This window comes from Chrysochloris asiatica, unplaced genomic scaffold (genome assembly GCF_000296735.1).
Source record: "Chrysochloris asiatica unplaced genomic scaffold, ChrAsi1.0 scaffold00251, whole genome shotgun sequence".
In the NCBI taxonomy this organism is placed as follows: Eukaryota; Metazoa; Chordata; class Mammalia; order Afrosoricida; family Chrysochloridae; genus Chrysochloris; species Chrysochloris asiatica.
The window spans coordinates 618007-629407 of NW_006408769.1; the positions used below are offsets into that span (position 1 = coordinate 618007).

At 39.1% G+C, this 11401-nt stretch overlaps 1 pseudogene; it reads right to left on the minus strand.

The window, feature by feature from the left end:
* Window positions 1–773: 773 nt before the first annotated feature.
* LOC102826205 lies at window positions 774–1222 on the minus strand (annotated as a pseudogene).
* Window positions 1223–11401: the final 10179 nt, after the last annotated feature.

Genomic DNA, 11401 nt, shown 5'->3' on the forward strand with positions numbered 1-11401 from the left:
TGGACAGGTTCTGAGTTGAAATAACATTCATCTGTAAAAAGAACTATTTTATGTCAGAAATACTGTATTTTTTATAACTACAGATCCTGAACTTGGGCCTAATAAGTCAGGATTTCCAGGCACTGGATGAATAATAGGAGAGAAGCCATTGAGTTGGACAACTGGCTTATTTAGAAATATCTCTTAAACTCAAACCTCCTGAATCGCAAATATATTTTTAAAACAAACAAAAAATTTACCTGCAAGGTTACACATTCAAACATTTGTTGCTTATATGGATGTGAATAAGCAATTCAGAGGTTGTAAGGAAAATAAAGAAAGAGACGAAGGAGAAAGTCTTGGCTTCAACAGCAGGCAGATTTATTGAGTGTAAACCTGGGAGGGGGTACTCTTACATCACCAAAGGAGACCAAGAGCCCATCTGTTCTCTTCCAGACTGGGGTATTTAAAGGCCGCGTGGTCTGGGTACAGTTCTGGTGAGTTTAAAATGGGCAGGGATATGGAGATTTTGGGCGGTGGTATGGAGATTTTCCTGAAACCTGGAATTTTTGGGGGGAGGGTTTCCAGGTGTAACAAAGACCCAAGCTTCCAGGGAGATCTGAAGCTCAAGCAGGACCCATTCAGTGTCAATTGGGGGTAGTTGTAATGCCATTTTGTTGATCAATGCCATTCTATTGATCAAGTGCAAGGTCCTTCAGAGGTGCAACTGTGAACCTTTGGAAGGCTAGCAGAGCTGCCACTTTGCACTTGTTGTACCCCAAAGGCAATACAACCTAAGAAGATGTGAACCCCAGTAACTGCTCAATGGGTTTAAACTGCCACTCATGTGCCTTTAGATCTTCTACTAAACCAGCTAGTTTTTCCATCTGAGCAACTTGCTGATCATATTTCACCTGTTTAAATGTGGATGCCACCTGATAGCTGAAAAAACAATTCACAGAGGAATCTCTCAGAGCCATCTTCTAGCATTTCTCCAGCTCCTTTGGGGTAGGTGAACAAGGTATGGTGGGGCAAAGTCTGAGACACTGAACCAGATCCAGTGACAGAACTTCCACTGATCCCACCAGCTGAGGATGATGATGAAGAGGCAGCCCTTTCCTCTCTAGTAGAACTCTGACTTTACTCAACGGATTTGACACTTTCCCCAACAGCCCCACCCCCAGGGCCAGCTGGAGCCACCATGCTCAAAACAATGAGGATCCCATTGCCTTCTTGCCTGCATTGTTTCTGCTGAGAAATCAGAGCTTAGTCTTATTGGTTCCTCTTTGTATGTGACATTTTGTTTTTCCTGAGCTACTATCAGTATTCTTTGTCTTTGTTCTTTTGCAAGCTTGATTAAGATATGTCTTAGCGACTTTTGCCTCTTCCTGCTCTGGGATTCCAATCATATGTAAATGTTTTCTCTTGGTTGTTGTTGTTATTAGGTGCTGTCAAGTCAGTACCAACTCAAAGCAACTTTATGCACAACAGAGCAAAACACTACACAGTCCTGTGCCAACCTCACAATCATTGCAACAATTGAACCCATTGACAACCTATCTAGTTGGGGGGTTTCCTCTTTTTTTGCTGACTACTCATTTTACCAAGCATGATATCTTTCTCTAGGTACTGGTCCCTTCTGATAATATGTCCAAAGTATGAGAGCTGAAGTCTGACCAGCCTGACTTCTAAGGAGAATTCTAGCTGTACTTCTTCCAACACAGATATGCTTGTTCTTTTGGCAGTCCATGATATTTTAACATTCTCCTACAACAGCATAACTCAAATGCATCAATTATTCTATGGTATTTATTCACTTTCCAACTTTCACATGATTATGAGGCTAATGAAAATACCATGGCTTGGTCAGGTGAAGACCTTAATCCTCAAAACTGACATCTTTCCTCTTTTTAAAGAGATCTTGCAAAGCTGATTTGCCTAATGCAATATATTGTTTGATTTCTTGACTGTTGTTTCCATGAGTATTAATTGTGGATCCAAGCAAAATGAAGTTTTTGACAGCTTCAATCTTTTCTCCATTTATTTTGATGTTATTATTGGTTTAAGATTTTTGTTTTCTTTATATGGAGATGTAACCCATTATGAAGGCTGTCATCTTTGATTCTCATCAGTAAGTATTTTAAGTCCTCTTCACTTTCATCAAGCAAGGTGGTATCATCTGCATATCACAGGTTGTTAATGAGTCTTCCTCCAATCCTGATGCCATGTTTTTCTTCATATAATCCAGCTTCTCTGATTATTCGCTCAGCATACAGATTGAATAAGTATAGTGAAAGAATATAACCCTGCCACACACCTTCCCTAATTTTAAACCATTTGGTGTTGCCTTGTTCTGTTTGAACAACTGCCTCTTGGTCAACTATGTACAGATTCCTCATGAGCACAATTAAGTGTTCCAGAATACTCTGATTTTGCAATGTTGTCTGTAGCTTGTCATGATCTACACAATCAAAAGCTTTTGCATATTCAATAAAGCACAGGTAAACATCTTTCTGGTATTCTCTGCTTTCAGCCAAGATCTTTCTGATGTCAGCATTACACCTTGGCCTTCTTCCTGCATGATCATTAGCTCTTGATTATATGCTATCTCTTGAAATGGTTGAACATTGACCATTAGTTTTTGGTACAGTGATTCTCTGTATTCCTTCCATCTTTTTTTATGCTTTCTGCATCATTCAATATTTTGCCCATAGAATCTTTCAATACTGAAAAATGAGGTTAGAATTTTTTCTTCGGTTCCCTCAGCCTGACAGATGCTGATCATGTTCTTCTCTTTTGGTTTTCTAATTCCAGGTCTTTGCACAGTTCCTTATAATATTTGACTTTGTCTTCTTGAGTTGACCATTGAAATTTTCTATTAAGCGCTTGTATCTCCTCACTTCTTCCATTTTGCACTTAAATCTGTATGCTGGAGAGCAAGTTTCACAGTCTCTTTGGACAGGCATTTTGGTCTTTTCCTTCTTTCTTGTCTTCTTAATGACCTTTTGCTTTCTTCCTGTATGATGTACTTGATGTCACCTCACAATTCTTCTGGTCTTTGGACTTTAGTGTTGAATGCATCAAACATGTTCTTCAGATGATCTCTATATTCAGGTAGGCTATATCCAGGGTCGTATTTTGGCTCTTGTGGACTTATTTTAATTTTCTTTAGCTTCAGCCTGAATTTACACATGAGCAATTGATGGTCTCTTCCACCGTCTGCCCCTGATCTTCTTTAGGTTGAATGAAGCTTTTCCACTGTCTCTTTCTGAAGATGTTTGTTGTTGTTGTTGTAAAATGCCATTGAGCCAGTTCTGACCCATAGTGACCCTGTTTAGGGTTTGCTACGAGTGACTGGTGAGCTTGAACCACTGACCTTATGGTTCAAAGTAACTTTGCAGTCCAGCACAATAGCACACCAGTACTCCTCTACAGATGTTGCTGTTATGTTCTGTGGAGTCGGTTCTGACTCATGGCGACCCTGTACAGGGTTTCTAAGGATGTAAATCTTTATGGGAGCAGAAAGCCTCATCTTTCTCCCATGGAACAGCTGGTAGTTTTGAACTGCTGACTGTGAGATTAACAGCCCAATTTGTAACCACTATGCTACCAGAGTTCCCTGATTTATGTTTATTACACCTGGTGAGGTACATGTATATAATCATCTTTTATGTTGCTTACAAAAGGTATTTGCAATGAACAAATCATTTGTCTTGCAATTCTATCATGTGATCTCCAGCACTGTTTCTATCACCAAGGCCATATTTTCCAACTACTGATCCTTCCTCTGGTTCCCAACTTTTGCATTCCAATCACTAGTAATTATCAATATATCTTGATTGCATGTTTAATCAATTTCAGATTGAAGAAGTTGGTAGAATTCTTTGATTTCATCATCACTGGCTTTAGTGGTTGGTATGTAAATTTGGATAATAATGGTATTAGCTGGTCTTCCTTATAAGCATATGGATATTATCCTATCACAGACAGCATTGCACTTCACAACTGTTCTTGATATTTTCTTTTTGATGATGAATGTGATGCCATTTCTCTTCAATTTGTCATTACAGGCAAAGTAAACCATGTGATTGTCAGATTCAAACTGGCCAATTCTAATCCATTTCAACCCATTAATGCCTAGGATATCGATGTTTATATGTTCCATTTCATTTTTTACAATTTCCAATTTTCATGGGTTCATACTTTGTACATTGCATGTTCTAACTATTAATGGATGTTTGCAGCTGTTTCTCTTCATTTTGACTTGTGCTTCACCAGCAAATGATAGTCCAAAGGGCTTTACTTCATTTGCGTCATCATAGTCAACTGTACTTTCATGAGGCAGCTCTTCCCATTTTGAGTGCCTTCCATCCTGAAGGGCTCATCTTCTGACACTTTATCTCACAATATTCTTGTGCTCTTCATCATGTTTCAACATGCAATAATTTGGAGTTGACAGTGTTCCACTGCTATTCATAAGGTTTTCGGTGACTAAATATTTGGAAGTAGTCTGTCTCTCATTCTTCCTAGTTTGTCTTTATCTGGAAGCTCATCTGAAACCTGTCCACCATGAGTGACCCTGCTAGTATTTAAACAATGCATAGCATAATTTCCTGAATCACAGCAACACACAAGCCACCACAGTACAACAAACTGACAAACAAGTGGTTGCAATACCTGGACTAAGGCCTTTTTCTTTATCTAATACAGGACTCCTCTAATAGACAGTATTTTCTTTAGTGATACAAATTGTTTGTGCTTGACTACAAACCTAAAGTTTGGTGGTTTGAACTCACCCAATGGCAGCACAGAAAAAAATGTCTGTTGATTTGCTTCCATAAAGATTTCAGTCAAGAAAACCCCATGGAAGAGCTCTGCTCTGTAATACATGGAATTACCGTGAGTTGGAAGTAATGTAATGGTGACAGGTTTTGTTTTGTTTTGACTGAGACTTTGCCAGCCTTGCATCATATCTGAGACTCTCCCTGCACAGTTCTACTTTGTTCCCTTTTATCATTCACGGGCACTGTCCCCCATCCCAAGAAACTACATGCACTCCTAACTCCATCTCAACATCTGCTTCAACAGACAAAAAGAATGATACAGCAAGTAACTTCAATAAAAGGAGGAGAGAGACAATACTTTAAATGGAATGGGTGCTCCAGAGGAAGCATGGGAGCAGAGAGGGATTTTCTTGTAGTTGGAAAATATCTCCATGCTGAGTGAGATTCTAGTGTGTTGTATACCATGGCCTCCCACAGGAACCAACTCCTTTAAGAAGAAATAGTCATCTGTCCCTATGCCCACTAGGTCGGCATTACAAAGGGAATGGACCAGCACATAGAGCATGTGTACGCCACTCTGCGGGTCAAATTAGGGTTTTCAAGAGTAAATCTGCCATGCTCATTTTCACCATCCTTGCTGACTAGCTCTTCACCAGTTGTTATCCAGTAGACTCTGACTCATGACAATTCCACATGTGTCAGAGCAGAACTGTTCACCATAGGGATTTAATGGCTGATTTTTTGGGGATGTTGATCACCAAGCCTTTATTCTGAGGCATCTCTGGGTGTACTTGACCTTTTGGTTAGCAGCCAAGCACATTAACTGTTTACACCACCCAAGAGCTAGTCTGTAAACCAAAACCAAACTTGATGCCTTCAAGTCAGTTGATTCAGACTTGAATCTGACTCATAGTAACTCTATATGATAGATTAGGGTTTCTAAGACTGTAATCTTTACAAAAGTAGTCTGCCACATCCTTCTCCACAGAGCCACTGATGGGCTTGAACCATCAACCTTTCAGTTAGCAGCTAAGGACTTACACCACTGTTAGCCACTAGGACTCCATGACTAGTCCTAAAGTACAATGAGTTACTTCATATGACTCTTCTACTCATAGTCTTTGTAATCCCCATCAAACAATGTTTTTGTCTTGTGTTGAATAAGAAAAGGTAGGAAAACATACTGATAGAATTATATGATTCATTGGGGAGTGGTTAAAAGTTCATTCTGATTATAAAAACTTAAAACTCTAATGTGTATAAAATAAGCTATTTTAGGAATATGAACAGGGGATCTCACTACTCTCAAAGAAGAGTCAGAGTGGAGTGTGTCCTTTGAACCTGGACATCCCTGCCCATTGAACATCCTCAACCCAGGCACAGAAAACTGTAGTGGCAGAGGAGCAACAGCACCAGAACCAAGAGCCAGAACATGAGACAGAGCAGTAAGCTTCTTAGTCCACAGAACAAGTAAAGCTGAGTGACTTTGAATGGGAAGTTTGTTTGCAGAGTGGGGTGCCTCAAAGTACTTAATTGAGGGTGTTAGTTTTTCTGACCCATAGAGCTAGAATAGAAAGCCTTTGGGCTGAGACTTATGATGGAGTGGTGTGCCCTATGGTCATTTATTGGCTGCCTTATAAGAATTTTGTCACATTGCCCAGTCAGAGAGAGACCTGCCTATGGACATTGCTGAGGAGAGGTGGTTATGATTGGAAGAACTGCACCCAGAGCATTTTTGACCCTGAATTATAACTTGTTAACTAGTGTGGTGCTATAAGATTAAACACTAGATTGCTAACCACAAGGTCAGTGGTTCAAACCCACCAGCTTCTCCTTGGAAACCCTATACAGGGTTGCTATGAGTTAGAACTGAATCAAAGGCACTTAACAACAACAACTTTCCCCAGTAATTCCATAACTGTAAGTCTGAGTTCTGTGTGGCCATTGCAATGACTAATTGAACCCAGCTGAGAAGTAGAAAAAAGGGCTGAGGAAGGAATAGTTTGTGCCATCAGTTTTTTTGTTTGTTTGTTTATGCAAGTCCTGAAGAGTGTTGTGTTCTCTTTATCCTATCCTTCAAGGCCATCATTTCCAAATTTGCACCTTACCCTTCACACTTGGTCACAGAACCTCAGTGTCAGGTAGCACAATCCTCCTGACTCTCGTGGTTGAGATCCACTCCTGCAGGCCAATTGTTATCCATCCCACCCAGTGCCCAGGGTGACCTTTAGAAAGCACTCCGTTTATCAAAATCTCATAGAATGTTGGCTCTGTCAGCGACTTCAGAAACAGAGTTCCCTCTCTGATCTTCTTTTCCTCTTATAGCTGGGAAGCTGGGGCCTAGAGAGGGAAGGGATTCTCCTTGGGTGGCTGTCTTGGGACTTGGGCATAAGTGGATGCAATGAGGAGAGGAATGTAGGTGTGCTGGATAAGAGAGAATGTAAGGTGACTGTGCAGTAGGGGTGTGGAGAGTGTTTACATAAGTTGTGAGTTGTGGGTGTATGGCAGAGATGTGTGTGACGTGCACTTAAGTACAGTGTGAGTCCTGCCAAATGATCCCAGACAATGGCATCTGGTTTGTATATAGAGAGGAGTTGGGCAGGGACAAATTAATATGACTAGCTAATGACTAAAACTGAATCTCCTGGAACCTAATTGAAGTTGTGAGCTCTTCACTCCCTGCATACACAACTCACTTCCTTGAGTACCTGACCAGAGTTTCAGGGCAGAGATGGGTGTTATAAGCCCCACAATGAGTCCACTTAGTATGCTAAGTTGTGCTTCATGTAGAGGCCAACCCAGGGTTCAACTCTGTTGAGTCCTTGTCAAGTCATGTGCCCAGCTAGTGTGCAGACCTTCGAGTCATAATTTATTTCATCAGTACAAGAAGTGGTGTGTCAGCGGGGAGGCTTTTTCCCAATCACCAACCTTCCATGACAACATCTACTCCTTGACAACACAGTGAGTTGCTCATGTAACAAAAATGCATTCAGTTTAGTGGGCCACTCTTCTGAGATGGCAGCCTTCTTCTTTTTGATATTCAAATGACCTCTTAAAAAATCAAGTGATGGAAGACAGTAGTTAATGGGTGTGTATGTATACATGTTTGTATATTTCTGGAAAAAGCATAGTGAAAGGCAGCAGTTATCAAAATGGTCTGAGAATACCTGGAGGTCTTCCAACATTCTTTCAAGGGCTCTATAAGGTCAAAGATATTTTCATGATAATGTGAACACATTATTTCCTCTTTTCACTATGCTGATATGTACACTTATGCAAAAGTCTGGTGAGTAAAACTGCTAGTGCTGTAGCATGAATTAAGGCTAAGAATTAAAAAGAGAGAGAAATGATCTCTTAAGAATGTCCTCAAAGCAATAAAATTTATTAATTTTGAAACTTTTGCATATAAGCCATTTTAATAATCTGTAAATCACAATGGAAGTATGCATTTAAAATTCTGTTTTAGACTGAAGTATGATAGTTGTCTTAAAGAAAAACTTTTGTGCAAGTATTTTAGTTATAAGCTGATCTAGCTGAACACCATTTTGACTTGCAAAAAAAGAGTATCAGGAAAATTACAGTTATTCAGATTTGGGAATTGGTAGGTATTATCTAAAAAATGAACAAAGTATGCCTGTCATTTCAAGGAAAATAATAGGCAGTATTTGTCACTTAAGATAAAATTCAAATTTTCAAGATAAATGACTAAAATAAAGTGGGTATCCAATAAACCTGTCATTCCCTATCTCATTCCTCTCCTTCTCTCCCTCTTTTCTTAGTGGAGATTATTTTTTCAGTCCTGAGCTCCTAGAATAAGATGCAAGAGGAAGTGTTAGGTAGGGTCAATTGTAGTAAAAACAGTCCTCAAATACAGTAACACGTAAATGGGGTGTTTCTTTCATAGAAAACTCCAGCTCAGGAGTTGGTCTGGGAGTGGAGAGTAATTTGACTCCATGAAATAGATCAAGGACCCAAGTGACTTCCATCTTGTTCTGTGTCTATGCTCATGTTGGAAGTTGGAGCTCACCACCATATCTGTGCTCCTACCTACAAAAAGAAGAAAGAAGAATGTGAAGAGCAAAGCACACCAGTGCTTTGTCATATGGCTACAATTAGTTGCAAGAGAGGCTGGAAAATGCTGTATCTAGCTAGGTAGGCATCCTATTACTAAAGAGAATAAGTGGAAAATTAATGTTGGAGGATAGATAACAATTTCTGCTATAATAGGAATGGTGTAGGATCAGAAGGGAAAAATACAGAACTAGCAAGATAGCATCTATGAGTTTACAGTTTCAAAGAGGTTTTTGACTGCGAATCTAGAGAGGACTACATCGATTCAGCACTGGGGGTTGTTATTGTTTCTCACCTTATCAGTCTGTATGTGGGACCTATACTATGTTTCCTCACATCTGAACATGGTATTTATAGAAGGAATCTTAGCGATTTCCTTCTTCATCTTACAAATTACAGTGTTGGAACTAGAATCAAGTTCTCTCCCTTACTCCCTGCCCCCAATCCATGTCTTTCCTGTAGATCCATTCATTCATGAGGAAGTGAACCTGATGGTGCATGAGGTTCACTTCCTCATAAACACATCAGGTGATTCCCCTTACTTGAACTGGCCACCTGATTCCTCAATAAGAAGGAACCAAGGCAAACCTGTCAAAATAATAAATAAATAAAGTAATTCATTCAGGAAAGAGATTCCCCACCTTTTCACTCATATATCATCCAAGATCTTTTGGTTGCAGGTGCAAAAATTTCACTCCAGTTTGTTTATGTAATTGAGGGAGACTTATTGTCTAACATTCTTATCAAATTAATTTTTTAGAACGTGTCAACTTTAAAACCCCACACAATTTATACATTATTAATGTATTACATTGAAAAGCAACAACAACAGACTCTGAATAACTTGAGCCTTTTGACACTTTATTGGAATAATCCTGGACTGTGTCAGAGGATTGAAGAAGAAAGGGCTGAAGAACCAATCTGTAAGTCACATCACAGAGGATGTCAGCAGTAGGAAGGTCTGCTTCCTGATGTTTCTGTCACAACCACTCTCCATCCTTACGTTTATGTTCAAAGTCCAAATACGGGAAAATAAATTCAGAACATATGTCCACTCCTATCTGACACTAGAAGATAGGGTGAAGAAGGAGAGATGTGTCTGGCAGATTAAAACAATTGCTATCACATTTTGAGTCTCAATATAAATGTATTCTGTGATTATCTATGTTTAATGGCTCAATCATGTACTTTTCTCAGGTTTTAATTTACAGATCTATGTGTAGATTTTATTGATGGCATCTTTTCAACTGTTGTTGCTATTGTTAGGTGCCATCTAGTTGATTCTCATTCATAGCAATCTTATGCACAATAGAATGAAATACTGCCCTGTCCTGAGCCTTTCTCACAATTGTTGCTATGTTTGAGCCCGTTGTTACTGCCATTGTTACTGCCATTGTTAATCCATGAGTGTCTGTGTTATTCCTTGAGTGTCTTTGGCATTTTCACTGACCCTCTACTTTATCAAGCATGGTGTTCTTCTTCAGGAACTCCAAAGTACAAGAAAAATAGTCTCACCATCCTCACTTGTCAGGAGCATTCTCGCTGTACTTCTTCTAAGACAGATTTGTTTGTTCTTCTGTTAGTCCTTGGTACTTTCAATACTCTTTACTAACATCAGAAGTCAAATGCATCAATTCTTCTAGAGTCTTCCTTATTCATGTACCCAGCAGATTGGCACAACTGATCTATTCTACCCTTAGATTTCTATGTGTTTGCAATCACTATCCTGTTAACAATGACAACGGAATCATAATGCATCAACATCTTCCTCCACATTTGCTTACCCAGACCTATCAGGAAAAAAAAATTGTTTGATGGGACTTTACAAAGACTGTAGCTAAAAGAAATATTAAATAATTTACTACACTTCAGATGCTTACTGCATCATTCAATATTTTACCCTGTAGATTCCTTCAATATTGCATCTTAAGACTTGAAATTTTTCTTCATTTCTTTCAGTTTAAGAAATGTTAAGTATGTTCTTCCCTTTTTGGTTTTCTAACTCCAAGTCTTCACACATTTCATTACAATGTTTTGCTGTGTCTTCTTGAAGCTATCCTTTGAAATTTTGTATTCAACTTTTTCACTTCCACATTTCTTCCAGTCTCTGGTTTCTCTACATTCAAGAGCAAGTTTCAGAGTTTCTTCTAATGTCCATTTTAGTCTGTTTTTCCTGTCTTTTTAATAACTTTCCTCTTTGTTCATGTATGATGTTCTTGATGTCATTCCACCACTCTGCTGATCTTCAGTCATTAGGATCTAATGCCTCAAATCTGATCCTAATATGCTTTCTAAATTTAATGGGATATATGCAAGGTTGTATTTTGGCTTTCGTGAACTTTTTTTAAGTTTCTTCATTTTCAGCCCAAGCTTGTACATGAACAATTGATGGTTAGTTTCATATCAGCTTCTGGCCTCATTTTGGCTGATTATATTAAGCTTCTTCAGAGTGTGGTGGCTCCATGGAATAAGCATTGGATTCCAATCCACAGGTCAGGGGTTTGAGCCCAACAGCTTCTCCATGAGAAAGAGATGATGATTTTTGCACCTGTAAAGATTTAAAGCCT